The sequence below is a fragment of the Eumetopias jubatus genome, unplaced genomic scaffold, assembly GCF_037043125.1.
Source record: "Eumetopias jubatus isolate StellerSeaLion01/CBP00866 unplaced genomic scaffold, mEumJub1_p1.0 scaffold_6, whole genome shotgun sequence".
Lineage (NCBI taxonomy): Eukaryota > Metazoa > Chordata > Mammalia > Carnivora > Otariidae > Eumetopias > Eumetopias jubatus.
This window is the reverse complement of record NW_028274812.1, coordinates 11,221,526-11,238,614: the sequence shown is the minus strand read 5'-3', so window position 1 is coordinate 11,238,614 and position 17,089 is coordinate 11,221,526. Positions and strand designations below refer to the sequence as shown.

At 39.3% G+C, this 17,089-nt stretch overlaps 1 long non-coding RNA gene across 3 annotated transcripts in view; it reads right to left on the bottom strand.

The window, feature by feature from the left end:
- The window catches only part of LOC114209332 (uncharacterized), a 194,369-nt gene that overhangs the window by 119,798 nt on the left and 57,482 nt on the right, over positions 1-17,089 (bottom strand). The window lies entirely within an intron of this gene.

The following is a 17,089-nucleotide window of genomic DNA, read 5'->3' as shown; positions in this document are numbered from 1 at the left end:
AAGGACTGTTTTGAGAATTTGCAACAATGAACTTGCTCTCACTCCAGTTTTTGGATTTAAGTTATAGGCTCACAAGGTCTAGAGACCTTCATGCCAAGAAATTCAGATAAAAATGTTTCCAAAAGGCTAATATCCTTAAGGTGTCTGGCAGAAGCAAACTTAAAACTGCTCTGAAGGGGTGCATCCCAAACTCAGGCCACAGAGAAATTCACAAGATAACCCCACCAAAAATATGTGCATAACCTAGAATTTAAAGATGCATGAAGAAATAATTCAGTATGGGCGGGGGGGGAGATCAATAAGCACAGAAAACAGCATAATTAATCCTCCATTAATCCCCCAATGATAGAACAATTAGAGACTCTCTATATAGTTTTTTTAAATTATTACTCACAAAAGAGGGAAACAAAGACATAAGAACAAGAAACTATAAAAACTGGCAGACGTTTGAAAACCTATCCAAATAGAGCTTCTAGAAATGAAAAATCTGGTCATTTTGATTTTAAACTCAATGGATGAATTAGATAGCAAATTAGACACAGCTGAAGAAGGGAACTGGTGAATTGGAAGATATTTCTAGGAAAATTACCCAGAATGAATCACAGAGAGATAAAGAAATGGAAAATATTTCAATTTGGAAAACACGGAGGACAAAATGAGAAGATCCCACATTTCTCTTCAGAGAGAGATAATACAAAGGTAAAGAGGCAATATTTCCAAAATTGAAGAAAGACAGGAATTCTATAACTCAAGAATAACTTCAAATATCAAGCATAATACATAAAAATGTATCCACATTTAAGACATTGTAGAGGAAGGCTGCAAAATACTAAAGACAAAGAGAAAAATTTTATGTGAAGCATCGAGAAAACACTGGGTGCCCACAAAGGAACAGCAGTTGACAAGACTTAAACTGCAATAACTGGGCCCAGAAAACAATGGAAAAAAACATTCAAAGTGCAAAGAGAAAAACAGTCCTCTTAGAATTCTAAACCCAGCCAAACTGTAATTGAAAGATGAAGACATTTAAGGACATTTTTCAGACATACTAAGACAGTTTTTTATTAGCAAAACTTCACTTAAAAAATACAACTGATTATTACTTTAGCAAGGAAAGAAGGTGAACAGAGAAGGCAAGATTGAGATGCAAGAAAGTTGAGCAAGGAAATAAGTAAATATGTGTACTCATAAAGAAGCTTTGATTAGTATAAAGCAATGATAATGAATAGAGGTGAAAATAAGGTACAACTAAAACACTGGACAGAAATATTATGAAAGATGAGAGAGATCGTTGAAGTTAAAACAGCCTAAGGTATTAGTCATGTGTTATCAGTCAGGATGTGTGCAAATATAATGCTCTAACTCAGCATGAATACAGGCATACCAGGGAGATACTGTGGGTTTTGTGCCAGACCACCACAATAAAGTGAAAACTGCAATAAAGTGAGTCAAATGAATTTTTTGGTTTACCAGTGCATAGAAAAGTCATGTTTATGCTATGCTGTAGTCTATTAAGTGTGCAATAGCAATGTGTCTAAAAAAACAATACACATACCTTAATTTAAAAATACTTTATTACTAAAACAATTCTAACCATGATCTGAGCTCTCAGTGAGTGATAACATTTTGTTGATGGAGAGTCTTGCCTCCACGCTGACGGGTGCTGACGGGTCAGGGTGGTGGTTGCTGAAGGGTGGGGTGGCTGTGGCAATTTCTTAAAATAAGACAACAATGAAGTGTGTTCCATCAATTGACTCGTCCTTTCACAAACAATTTCTCTGTAGCATGTGATGCCGTTTGATAGAATTTTACCCACAGTAGAACTTCTTTCAAAATTGAAGTCAATCCTCTCAAACCTACTGCTGCTTTCTCAACCAGATTTATGTCATACTCTAAATCTGTTGTTTCAGCAATCTTCACAGCATCTTCATTAGGTAGATTCCATCTCAAGAAACCACTTCCTTTGCTCATCCATAAGGAGCAACCCCTCATCCATTCAAGTTTTATCATGAGATTGCAGCAATTCAGTCTCATCTTCAGGCTCTACTTCAAATTCTAGTCCTTGTGCTGTTTCCACCACAGGCAGTTACTTCCTCCCCTGAAGGCTTGAACCCCTCAAAGTCATCCATGAGGGTTAGAATCAATTTTTTCCAAACCCCTGTTAATGTTGGTATTTTAACCCCTTCCTATGAATCACAAGTGTTCTGAATAGCAGCTAGAATGGTGAATCCTTTCCAGATTTTCAATTTACATTGCCCAATTTCATCAGAAGAATCACTATCCATGGCAGCTATAACATTATGAAATCTATTTCTTCAATAATAAGAAACTGAAAATCAAAATTCTTCCTTGACCCATGAGCTACAGAATGGATGTTGTGTCAGCACGCATGAAAACAACAACAATCTCGTTGTACATCTCCATCAGAGCTCTTGGATGAGCAGGTACATTGTCAATGAGCAGTAATATTTTGAAGGTAATCCTTTTTTCTGAGCAGTAGGTCCCAACAGTGGACCTAAAATATTCAGTAAACCATGTTGTAAATAGATGTGCTGTCATCTAGGCTTCATTGTTCCATTTAGAGAGCACAGGCAGAGTATATTTAGCATTATTCTTAAGGGCCCTAGAATTTTGGAATGGTAATTGAGCACTGGTGTCAACTTAGTCACTAGCTGCATTAGCCCCTAGCCAGTCCTTTGAAGATTTCAAGGCAGGCATTGACTTCTCCTCTCTAGCTATGAAAGTTCTAGATGGCATCTTCTTCCAAGAGAAGGCTATTTCATCTATATTATAAATCCATTGCTTAGTGTAGCCACCTTCATGAACTGTCTTAGCTGGATCTTCTGGAGAACTTGCTGCAGCTTCTACATCAACACCTGCTGCTTCACCTTGCACTTGTATGTCATGGAGACAGCTTCTTTCCTTAAACTTCATGAACCAACTTCTGCTAGCTTCAGAATTTTCCTCTGCAGCTCCCTCCCCCCTCAGCCTTCAGAGAATTGAAGAGTTAGGGCTTTGCTCTTAGATGAGGCTTTGGCTTAAGGGAACATTGTAGCTGGTTTGATCTTCTATCCAGACCACTAAACCTTTCTCCTTATCAGCAGTAAAGTTGTGGGGGAGTTTTCTTATCATTCATGTTTTCTTCACTAGAGTGGTGCTTTTAATTTCCATCAGAACTTTTTTTTTCTTTTTTTTTTTTTTTTTTTTGCATTCACAACTTGGCTGTTTGTCACAAGAGGCCTAGCTTTTGTATCCCAGCCTTTGATGTGTCTTCCTCACTAAGCTCAATCATTTTTAGCTTTGATTTAAAGTGAGAAACATGTAATTCTTCCCTTTCACTTGAACACTTAGAAGCCATGGTAGGGTTATGAATTGGCCGAATCTCAATATTGTTGTATTTCAGGGACTAGGGAAGCCTGAGGAGAGGGAGAGAAACTGGGAAAGAGCCAGTCAGTGGGGCAGTCAGAACACTTACACATTCATCAGTTAAGTTCACTATATTATATGGGTGCAGTTCACAGCACCCCAAAACAATCACAATAGTAACATCACAGGCCACTCATCACAGATCACCATAAAAGATATAATAATAATGAAAAAGTTTGAAATACTGCAAGAATTACCCAAATGTGACACCAAGACACAAAGTGAACAAATACTTTTGGAAAAATGGCACCAGTAGACTTGCTTGACACACAGTTGCCACAAACCTTCAATTTATTAAAAAAAAATTCATATCTGTGAAGCACAATAAAACAAGGTATGCCTCTATTAAGTTTCATGTTACACTTCTAGGGTAACCAGTAAAAGAACGGGAATAGAATGCATAGCTTCCAAAGAAACTGGAGTGTAGGGAGAAAGAAAGTAGGGAAAACTAAATTAGCCAATAAAGTAGAAGATAGAAAAGCTAAAGCAAAGACAGGGTAAATAAAAAGCAAGAGGAAATCAGGGGCGCCTGGGTGGCTCAGCCATTGGGCGTTTGCCTTCGGCTCAGGTCATGATCCCAGGGTCCCAGGATCGAGCCCCGCATCGGGCTCCCTGCTCGGCGGGAAGCCTGCTTCTCCCTCTGCCACTCCCCCTGCTTGTGTTCCTGCTCTCTCTATCTCCCTGTCAAATAAATAAATAAAATCTTCACAAAAAACAAAAAAACTTTAAAAAAAAAAGTCTGTAATCATAATAGATGGAGATCTACCAGGTAAAAGAAAGATTCGCAGGTTACTTCTTAAAAATCAAAATCTGGCTGTATGTTTTTATAAGAAATATGCTTAAAACAGTATTACAGACAGGTTAGAAATATAAGAATAGAGAAAAGAGATACCAGAAAAACACAAACCCAAAGAAAGCTGGTACAGTCACATAAAATGAGATAAAACAAACTTTAAGTCAAAATGTATTAGCAGAGGAAAAGATGGTCATTATATAGTGATAAAAGTTCACCAGGAAGATATTATAATTTCTTTTCTTTTTTTTTTTTTTTTGAGAGAGAGATTGAGAATCTTAAGCAGGCTCCATGCCCAACATGTGAGCCTGACATGGGGCTCAGTTTCACATCCCTGAGATCATGACCAGAGCCAAAATCAAGAGTTGGATGCTTAACCAACTGAGCCACCCAGGCACCCTGGGAGATATTATAATTTTAAAAATCTAAAGATATTAAATTTTAGGGGCACCTGGGTGGCTCAGTTGGTTAAGCAACTGCCTTCGGCTCAGGTCATGATCCTGGAGTCCCGGGATCGAGTCCCACATCGGCTCCCTGCTCAGCGGGGAGTCTGCTTCTCCCTCTGACCCTCCCCCCCTCTCATGCTCTCTCTCTCTCATTCTCTCTCTCTCAAATAAATAAATAAAATCCTTAAAAAAATAAAGAAATAAACTGTATTTTATAAAACAGCTCCAAAATATATAGAATTATTAAAATTATAAGAGAAACAGACTCGCAAACATTGTGGGAGATTCTACCAGTGTCTCTGAATGCCTGGTGGATAGACTAGAACAACACACGGAAGGGGTATAGAAGATCTTCATAGAGGATGCAGAAGGTTAGAGAACAACATGATTACTAAGAATAAGTATATATAAACCTGAATGCTCAAATTAGAAAATATACATTATTTTCAAATACATAAAAACTATTTTTTAGGGGCACCTGGGTGGCTCAGTCAGCTAAGGGTCTGACTCTTGATTTGAGCTCAGGTCATGATCTCATGGTCCTGGGACTGAGCCCTACATCAGGCTCTGAGCTCGGAGAGGAGTCTGCTTGAGATTTTCTTTCTCCTTCTCCCTCTGCCCCTCCCCCCGCTCATGCTCTCTCTCTAATAAATAAATCAATCTTTAAAAATATATATATTTCTTAAATCATGGTAATTTTTATGGACTACATGTTCGTGTCCCCCAAAGTCATCATGTTGAAGCCCACCCCCCAGTGTGATGGTATTTGGAGGTGGGGCCTTTGGGAGGTGATTAGGTCGAGATGAGGTCAGGAGGATGGTGCTCCATGATGGAATTAGTGCCCTTTGAGGAAGAGGCCGTTGTGAAGACAAAGCAAGAAGGCAGCTGTCTGCGAAGCAGGAAGTAGGCTCTCACCAGACACATCTGCTGGCACTTTGATCTTGGACTTCTAGCCGCCAGAACCGTGAGAAGAGAAGTGTTCGTTAAGCCAATGGTCTGTGGTGTCTGTCAGCAGTCAGCACTGACGAGGACAAGAACATAACTGAGACATAATGCAGCAGGACTTCCAGGTCCTCACTCTAAACAGCATTTGTCAGACTTTTTATTAGAAGCATCACATTCCCCTCAGGACCCCCCAGTCAGAGACCAGTAATACCAATGCTGGAGAGGCTTCTGTGAAGAAATGAAGGATACTTGAAGTTTTACACATTGACTCCTTAAATCCAAACCAGTGGCTCTAAGTTTATATAGTTGTTTTTATTAAAGGGACTAAGATGAGCATTCATTTACATTTTGGAAAGAGAGAACAGGATATGACAAGAGTATTCTCAAAAGTGATTTTTCTCTGCAGTAAGCTTAAGTACAGGGAGAATAATGTAAAGTAATGATACAGAAGCCAAGAGACCATGTACAGTGGATTCATGGTGTCCTTGGGAACGGGCCACTCTCTCCCTCTCCTGGGACCACTCGGCCTTTTGTCCACCTGCAGTCTGCTTGTCTGCTGCCTTCTCCCCTCCGTGCAGACCAGCGTCCCGCGTGCATTCATCAGCCTGCCAGGGCCCCAGACAGCCACTCCGGACTGTAAGTTTATGTGGCCTGCAGGCTGGCAGCAGTGTCTTCCATTTTCATAATTTCAAATTACAGAAAAGAGCCAGGCCATACAAGACCTAAGTCCCCAGACAGCATGGAGCCAGGAGTCTTCTACCTCTGCCCAATTTTCAAAGGCCAGGAGAAGTGGCAGGTTTTAATGGGACATGGCCACTCAGAGCAGGAAAGGCTGTGTGCAGAGAAGCCATAATGAACTACCCTACACATTGAGCAACAATGACCCACTCTACTCCATTTCCAAGAAGAAAATAAGGATGTAATTTGCAAGAGGAGACATTAACATTGATAAAGAAGGGCTTACCTAGTGGAGCAATTGTGATCTCCCAGATATTCCTTTAACAAGTGTTAATTAAACACCATGTTTACATTTTAATACCACGTGCCAGGAATTGAACAGGGCCGGGGTGATACCAAGGTAACTCTGCCTTCAAAGAACTCATCATGTAATGGAGTACAGTAAGAAAGGCTGTGTGCCATCTGCTTCTCTAGAAAATTTAAAGAGGGATCCTTCCAGAGAACCTCAAATACACTGGAGTCCAAGGCCCTCACACAACTCCTGTGTGTTCTCTGGAAATTATACCAAGGCCCTGCTTGCACACTCCTCTGTGCATGAGCCTTGGGTTTCTTGGTACCTCTGGGAATGTCCACTTCATTTTAGAAAAGCCCTTGTAGAAAGGCAATCAGAAAGGAATCAGGCACCTTCGTATTTTGCTTATGTTTCCTTTAACCAAGTTAGGGGACCACCCAGTCCATTTCCTCTTCGGCTGTTGCGAGCCAGGATTTACCAGCACACTCAATCAGGCATGGACAGAGTTGGGTGTCTTCGGCATGATGCTGCGCTGTTACCACCACCACCATCTGTTTTGCAGACACATGCTGCTGGGTTTACACGGCAGCCCCTTGCTCTGGGCTGCTCACAGAACATCACAAGCATATTAGTCCTAATGCACTACTACATTTCTTCAAGGAAATAAAATACTATTCCCTGGTGGGAAAGTGAAAGCCCAGTAAGAGGACTTAACCCACTGCACAAAATTAGTGATGAGAGAGTCCTGAGCTCCTAATTCTCAGTCCCTTGTGAGAAACAGAAAACCCATAGCCAGCCGTTGGAGCTCTCCAGGTGCAATCCCAGAGTCACCTGTTTCTAATTATCCCTGTTTCGTGTGATGAGTTACTGATTAAGATGAGAGAAGAACAGAACCAGGAGAAAGCAGAAGTACAGTCTCTAAAAGGGTGTGCAGGGCACAAGGGAGCAGCCCCGAGGGGGGCACCCAGCCAAGGCAGTCTCGGCCACTGTAGGGCATTTGCCAGAACCAGGCTTCCTACTGGTCGTGTAAACCCCTCCACATGGCTTGTCTGCATGTCATGTCTCTTTGGCTGAGGGGAGCCAAGAGAGCTCTGTGGGAGAAGAGAGCAGAAGGCTTCATACAAACTCACTTGGGCTTTGGGGAATCAGCCCGTGAGAGGGGGAAACCCGATCTAACACCAGTCTTCCAAAGAGGTTTGGTTAACAACACAGCAGAAGGGCTATCTTCTACCATGGCTCCTCTATAATCCAGCCCCACCTACAATGTAATGATCCCTGAAGGGGCTTGGCTAAAGTACCACTCGATTTTCCATGAGAAAGACCCTCCTCAAAGAGGGCAATTTTGACTATGATTTTGTTTCTCCGTTCAGCTTCTAGAACTTGTTATTGTGAAGGCTCCCCCACCTCAAAAAAATCTTGATCCAAATTAAATGGATCAAACTGTATGCAGCATTCCATCAAATGAAGTCCATTGAACTTTCCGATTTTTTTTCTAAGAACAGCTAATGTGTGTCTTGCCAACCACCTTTCTAACCAGGAGGGCCAGTAAAATTGCCCTGAGACTCTTCTGTATTGTGGTCCCACCATACATTTTACATTTATTAGCTGAGGGACCTTGGGAAAGTTATTTAATTTATGGAAGCCTATTTCCCCACCTGTAATCTAAAGATGATAACACTACCCATCATGGTTATGAAGATTAAATGAGAAAATGTAATTCCATTTGGTAACCATCACAGTAATAATTGTTTCAAGCAAGGAATCATCAACAGATGCTAAAATCAGTGGGTGAGTGTGTGATAAGAAACAGGATATTTACATAGTCTCAAAGAATCTCCCCCGGAAGATACTTATTAAATACTAAGTGAAAAATAATAACTTGACAGAGAAGAAACAGACAAACACCTCCTAGTCAAGAGACCAAAGGCTATAGCATCACCAGTAATGGAACAGAGCTCCTGATAAACAATATTGAGAAGACACAACAGCACAACTGCCCAGCCAAAATCACATAAGCTGAATCTAATCATGTGGAAACACCAGACAAACTCTAATTAAAAGACAATCTACAAAATACCTGGCCTATACTCTTCTAAAATATCAAAGTCATAGAAGTATTATCATCCCCAAATACCTGGCCCCTGTGAATAAGTTCCCTTGCATGGTAAAAGGGTCTTTCCAGATGTGGAGATCATCCTGGATTATCTGGATGGGTCCAATCTAATCAGATGAGGCCATAAAGCCAAGACCTGTCTTTCCCAGTTGTGGTCAGAGATGTGACAATGAAAGGAGCATCAGAGAGCTGTGACCATCTGACAGGGTCTCAATGCAGTGGACATTGCTGGCTTCCAAGGTAGAGGAAGGGACCACACGTCCACGAATGCAGGTGGTATCTAGGAGCTGGAAAAGGCAAGGAAAGATTCTTGCTTAAAGCCTCCTGAAAGGGGGATGCCTGGGTGACTCAGCCAGTTAAGTGCCTGCCTTCAGCTCAGGTCATGATCTCAGGGTCCTGGGATCCAGTCCCAATTCAGACTCCCTGCTCAACAGGGAGCCTGCTTCTCCCTGTCCTTCTGTCTGCCACTCCGCCTGCTTGTGCTCTCTCCCTCTCTCTCTCTGTGAAATAAATATATAAAATCCTTAAAAAAAAAAAAAAAAAGCCTCCAGAAAGGAACCAGCCCTACTGATGCCTTGATTTTAGCCCAGGGAGACCATGTCAGACCGTAAGATAATACCCTGGTGTTGCTAAAGCCACTAACAGTGAGGTAACTTGTTATAGCAGCAGTGGAAAACCAATAGTCATGAGAGAAAAGAATGAGAAAACATTACAGATTAAAGGAGACTGAAGGAGTGTGACACCTCCAAGCAATGTGCCTCTGGGTTGAATCCTGGTATATTAGTTGGGCAGTTGAAAACTCTGTGTAAGATCTGTAGGGTAGATAATAGTATTGTATCAATGTTGATTTTCTGATTTGGGTCATTGAGTTGGTTGTGGAAGAGAATGATCTTGTTTCAGGAAATACACACCAAAGTATTTGGAGGTAAAAGGGCAACATACCTGCAACTTATTGTCAAGTGTTTCTGAAAAATATATGTGTGTGGATGTGGATAGATATGTGTGGATGTGATGTATACATGATACATGGATACATAGATGTTCATAGGTACAGAGAGAGAGAAAGAGGATTATGATAAAATGTTAGCATTTGCTGACTCTGTGTTGTAAAGAGTATAGTAAAGAGAATACAGAAGTTCTTTTTACTATTATTGCTACTTTTTTATATGTCTAAAATTTTTCAAAGTAAGAAATTTGAAATAATGAAAAAGTAAAAAATGTATGTAAAATATAGCACCCTACCTGGCACTCTGCAAATTTCCAGTGAATCCAGATTTCTGCTATTCTTTCTGGGTCTAGCACCCTCCTTGTCCATGGCAGGAGAGAGTCAATGGGGTGCAGTGGATAGAAGAACTGTTGACCTTGGAGCTCAACTGGGTTTGAATCCTAACTTGGCTACTTACTAGGTGTGTGACTCCGGACAAGTCACTTAACCACTCTGGCCTTCAGTTTTCCCATCAATTAAAAGGGGGTAATATCTACAGAAAAGTTATGAGGCTGAGTTGAACTGATGTGTGTAAAGTACACAGAACAGCCCTAGGGATGAAATCAGCTCTATGTACATTGGGCTGCTCCATGGTGGGTTCTAAGAGAATATCAGAAAGATGCTTGTCTGAACAGCCATCTGTGTACTTCTCCAGCCTGCTTTCAGGGTTCTACCATTACAGTTATCATTCTAGCTTAGGACTTATTTATTGCCTAAAGTCATTGAGTCATATCCATCACTTAGACATTGGTATGTAGATGGATCGGCCAGAGCTTTTACTAAGAACAGATCCCTATAACACGAAGAAAGACAGCACAAAACGACTGATCCTAAGGAATATGTCCTGTTCCATGGAGGACAGTAACACTGAAAATGTAAATGCCATATGAAAGCTAAACTGGTTACTACAAATCAATTCCATTTTATTATCCAGAGCATAACTCTCAGAGAAGATCACATACGAAGGAACCAGAGTCATGCTGACATCAGACTTCTCAACAGCAGCACTGAATTCAAGAAGATAATGGAGCAACACTTATAAAATATTGAAAGAAAAGAACTTTGAACTATTACGTTGTATTTGTCTGAATTGCCACTCAAATGTAAAGATATAATAAAAGTATTCTTAGAAATATAATGTCTCAATGATTTGCCACAAAATGATCTATATTGAGAACATTTTGGGAGAAAAAACTCAAATATGAAAAGAAATAAGACCAAGTGAAGCTGCAAATAGTATGGTGAGGAAAGATAATCAAAATTTATTGTGGTCTTAATTTTTCTTAATTAAAGGCTGGCATGAAATTAAAAGGAAAAAAATATAGCCATAACAAAAAGTGAAATTCTAGCCAATATTTTCCATGAGTAATCTTTTAGAACAAGGATATAGAATTTGATTAGTTTAAGAAACCAATAGGGATAAATAAACAGGAGTATGAGCTTAAGTTAAAAACAAGCACCAGAACAAAAAATATCATGTAAAATCATTAAGGTGCAGAAGAAATTTTAATCCATTCAGTGGAAAATAGGAAGAGATAAATAATGGAAAACATAAATAGCAGAAATAAATCTTATTATGATAGTAATTATATTAAATCTAAATGAGTTATACTACTAAGTAGACAGCCTTTTTTTAAGATTTTATTTATTTATTTATTTATTTAAGAGAGAGAGAGAGAGAGTGTGTGAGCAGGTGGAGGGGGAAAGAATATCAAGCAGATTCCACACTGTTTCACAGAGCCCGACCCAGGGCTTGATCCCATGACCCTGAGATCATGACCCAAGAAGACATTTTTAAATGCTCTATGTCAAAAGACATAAGATGACAGAGGGTGGATAAAAAAACAAGACCCATTGGGGTGTCTAGGTGACTCAGTCAGTTAGGCATCTGACTATTGATCTCAGCTCAGGTGTTGATCTCAGGGTTGTGAGTTTAGACCCTGCATTGACTCCACGCTGGGCATGAAACCTACTTAAAAAAAAAAAAAAGACCCATCCATATGCTGCCTACAAGAGATGAATTTCAGACCTAAAGACACCTACAAATTGAAAGTGAGAGGAGGGAGAAACATTTATCATGCAAATGGATGTCAGAAGAAAGCTAGAGTAGCAACCCTTATATCAAACAAAATAGACTTTAAAACAAAGCTGTAACAAGAGACAAAGAAGAACATTATAAAGGGGACAATCCAACAGGAAGATATAACAATTGTAAATATTTATGTACCCAATATGAGAGCACCCAAATACATAAAACAGTTAATAACAAACATAAAGGAACTACTCAATAGCAATACATTAACAGTAGGGAATATTAACACCCCCACTTACATCAATGGACAGATCATCTAAACAAAAAATCAACAAGGAAAATTGGCTTTGAGTGGCACACTGGACCAGATGGATCTAACAGGTATTCAGAACATTCCATCCTAAAACAGCAGAATACACATTTTTTAAGTGCACATGGGTCATTCTCCACAAGAGATCACATATTAGGTCACAAGACAAGTCTCAACAAATTCAAAAAGAGCGAAGTCATACTATGCATCTTTTCTGACTACAATGTTATGAAACTAGAAATCAAAAATCAACTCAACTACAAGAAATAATCTAGAAAAAACACAAATACATGGAGGTTAAATAACATGCTATTTAACAGTGAATGGGTGAACCAAGAAATCAAAGAAGAAATAAACAATTACACAAAAACAAATGAAAAGGAAAACACAATGGTCAAAAATCTTTGGGGTGCAGCAAAATCAGTTCTAAGAGGGAAGTTTATAGCATCACATACCTACCTCAAGAAGCAAGAACAGTCTCAAATAAACAACCTAACCTTACACCTAATCAAGCTAGAAAAAGAACAACAAACAAAACCCAAAGCCAGCAGAAGGAAGGAAATAATAAAGATTAGAGCAGAAATAAATTATATAGAAACCAAAAAAAAAAAAAGCAGATCAATGAAACCAGGAGCTGATTCTTTGAAAAATCAACAAAACTAATAAACCTCTAGCTAGACTCATCAAGAAAAAAAAAAAAGAGAGAAAGGATTCAAACTATCACAAACGAGAGAGGAGAAATAACAACCAACACCACATAAATACAATTGTAAGATAATATTATGAAAAATTATATGCCAGTAAATTGGACATCCTAATGGATAAATTCCTGGAAACATATAAACTACAAAAATTGAAACAGGAAGAAATAGAAAATTTGAACAGAATGATTACTAGCAAGGAAATTAAATCAGAAATCAAAAAACTCCCAACAAACAAGTCCATGACCTCACAGGGGAATTCTACCAAACATTTAAAGAAGAGTTAATACCTAATTTTTTTTCAAACCATTTCAGAAAATAGCAGAGGAAGGAAAACTTCCAGATTCATTGTATTATGCCAACATTACCCTGATACCAAAACCAGATAGAGACACCACCAAAAAAAGAGAACTACTGGCCAATATCTCTGATGAACATAGATGTAAAAATCCTCAACAGAATACTAGCAAACCAAATCCAACAATACTTTTAAAAAAATCATTCATCATGATCAAGTGAGATTTATTCCCAAGTTGCAAGGGTGATTCAATATTTGCAAATCAATCGATGTGATACATCACATCAATAAGAGAAAGGATAGAAGCCATATGATCATTTCAATAGATGCAGAAAAAGCATTTGACAAAGTACAACATCCATTCATGATAAAAACTCTCAAAAAAGTACGTGTACAGGGAACATACCTCAACATAATAGAGGCCTTATATGAAAAATAAAGGCCTTATATGAGCTAACATCATACTCAACTGTGAAAAACAGAACTTTTCCCCTAAGGTCAGGAACAAAACAAAGATGTCCACTCTCACCACTTTTACTCTACCTAGTACTGGAAGTCCTAGCCACAGCAATAAGACAAGAAAAAGAAATAAAAGGCACCCAAATCAGTGAGGAAGAAGTAAAACTTTCATTATTCGCAGATGACATGATACTACATATAGAAAATCCTAAAGAGTCACCCCAAAAAACTATTAAAACTGATAAATGAATTCCGTAAGGTCACAGGACACAAAATCAATATACAGAAATCAGGCACATTTCTAAACACTGATAATGAAGCAGCAGAAAGAGAAGTTAAGAAAACAATCCCATTTATGGCTGCACCAAAATTAATAAAATACCTAGGAATAAACTTAACCAAGGAGGCAAAAGACCTGTACTCTGAAAACTATAAAATACAGATGAAAAAATTCAAGACAACACAAAGAAATGGAAAGACATTTCATGGTCATGGATTGGAGAACAAATAATGGTAAAATGTCCAGACAACCCAAAGCAATCTACAGATTTAAGGCAATCCCTATCAAAATACCAACAGTATTTTTCACAGAACTAGAACAAATAATCCTAAAATTTGTATGGAACCACAAAAGACCCTGAATAGCCAAAGTAATCTTGAAAAAGAAAAATAAAGCTGGAGGTATCACAATTCCAGTTTCAAGTTATACTATAGAACAGTAGTAATCAAAACAGTATGGTACTAGCACAAGAATAGACACATAGATCAATAGAACAGAACAGAGATCCCAAAAACAAACCCACAATTATGTGGTCAATTAATCTTGAACAGAGGTGGCAAGAATATGCAATGGGAAAAAAAACAGTCTCTTCAACAAATGGTGTTGGGAAAACTGGTCACCTGCAAAAGAATGAAACTGGAGCACTTTCTTACACCATACACCTTTATTTTCATAAATTCAAAATGGATTAAAGACCCAAATGTGAGACCTAAAACCATACAAATCCTAGAAGAGAGCATAGGCGGTAACTTCTCGAGATTGGCAAGAGCAACTTTTTTCTAGGTACGTGTCCTGGGGAAATAAAAGCAAAAATAAATTATTGGGACTACATCAAAATAAAATCCTCTACACAGTGAAGGAAACAATCAACAAAACTAAAAGGCAACGTACTGAATGGGAGAAGATATTTGCAAATAAGATATCCAATAAAGGGTTAGTATCCAAAATATACAAAGAACTGATACAATTCAATACCCAAAAAACAAATAATCCAATTTAAAGATGGGCAGAAGAGGTGAACAGACATTTCTCCAAAGAAGACTTCCAGATGGCCAACAGACACATGAAAAGATGCTCAATATCACTCATCATCAGGGAAATACAAATTAAAATTACAACGAGATATCACTTCATACCTGTCAGAATGGCTAACATCAAAAACACAAGAAACAACAAATGTTGGCGAGGATGTGGAGAAAAAGGAACCCTCTTGCACAGCTGATGGGATTGCAAAATGGTGCAGCCACTGTGGAAAACAGTATGGAGATTCCTCAAAAAGTTAAAAATGGAACTACCCTACGATCCAGTAATCGCACTACTGGGTACTTACCCAAAAAATACAAAAACACTAATTCAAAGAGATACATGCACTCCTATGTTTATAGCAGCATTATTTACAATAGCCAAGATAAGGAAGCAGCAATTGATGTGTCCATGGATTGATGCATGTATAAAGAAGGTGTGGTATATATATATATATATATATATACAATGGAATGTTATTCAGCCAAAAAAAAGAATGAAATCTTGCCATTTGCAACAATAGGGATAGAGCTAGAGAGTATAATGCTAATCTAAATAAGTCAGTCAGAGAAAGACAAGTACCATATGATCTCACTCATAAGTGGAATTTAAGAAACAGAACAGAGTGCCTGGGTGGCTCAGTTGGTTGAGCACCCAACTCTTGGTTATCAGTTCAGGTCATGATCTTGGGATCCTGAGATCAAGCTCCACAGTCTGCTTGAGATTCTCTCTCTCCCTCTGCCCCTCCCCCCACTATCTCTCTCTCTTTCTCTCTCTCTCAAATAAATAAATAAATAAAATCTTAAAAAAAAAACCTCATTGTCCAACTGTTGCCTACATTAACAGGCTTAAAACAAAAAGTTACAGAAAGATTGACAATACAATAACCTCTCCTATTGCTTTAAACTATTATATTATCATGCCTTATTGTAGACTTTTGGTCCATCTATTCCAATAATTCCACTTCTGATGATTTTATGTGGCCCAGTTTTTGAGGTGTTCTATTCCTCAGGTATCCTGTCACCCTGACTTGTGAGTTCATGTTTCCTGGAGATATCAACTACTCAGTGAAGGAATTTGAGGGGGGGAGTGGCAGGGAGTGGCAGTGGTCAAAGGCAGGCCCCCACCTGGGTGGAAGTAGACAGGGCCCCAAGAGAAAGCCCCAGGCACCAAAGAATCCAAAGACTGGGTCATCCCTTTTCTGCCACCACCTGGGCAACTCTTAAGGTTAGGACTTTACTCGCAAACAACAAGCAGCCTGGAGAGAATATGACCTCCCTGGGTCAGTGTCTCTTAACCAGCCACACAAAGGAATCACCTGAGGAGCTTTTTGACAATCCTAAAGCCCTGACCTTACAACCAGAGATTTTGATTGGTTCATTGGTGTGGAATGAGGTCTGGGAAATGGGTGTGTAAACTCCAGTAATTCTAAAGTGCAGCCAAGGTTGAAAGACATCTGGTGTAATCCATCAGTCCTGAGTGTATGAAGAAGCAAGGGGCCAAGGCAATTGCCTGCAGTCACTCCACACGGGTGTTCATCAAGTCCTTGCCCACTAGAGTCCAGCCCTGCCCTGCTAACACCTGAATCTACTGTCTGGACTGGTTTTCACTTAGGGAACTAACAACGATTGTCCCAAAGTCACATGTGTCCCAAAGTCACACTAATCCTATCCTCTGCCTGATTTCCCAGCCACTCCTCACCCCAGCCTGAGACCCCACACACATCAATAGTCTCCCTCAAGGTTCTCTCTTGTTTGGGTTTTGTTTTTGTTTTGTATTTTGTCATTGCTGTTTAGTTTCTGAATTCCATGTTAACTTCTAGTTGCTCCAGAGTTGATTTTTGAGAAAGGAGCCAGTAGCCCATGTTAGTTTGCCATCTGGCAAAATCCCAAGCCTGAAGGCCAAGAGGTTGTTTGCTCTTGTGCTTTTTTTTTTTTTAAAGGCATAAACCCAGAGGGAGAATGGCAAAACTACTGGAAAGCAGAAATACAAGGGATAATTACCCTAGCAGACCTGAAAAAGCCAAATCTTAAGTTAACAGTGGGGAAAGCTCAGAACCAGTGAGATTTATACTGCAGATACCTTAAAAGGCTCAGAATTGGCAACATCAGCAACCTCAAGAACTAGGGAGGAAAGGAGAAGTAACTGCAACTGCAGTCCACAGGACTGGGCAAGAGTTGTTTGAGAAGCAATAAGAGCCCTAGATCCCCCTCGCAAGTCCATACAGATGAGCAGCAACCCCTCAGTGATGTGCTGGCACCCTAGAGGCTTGGTGTCTGGAGGGTAGAAAACAGAGTGTGGACTGTGG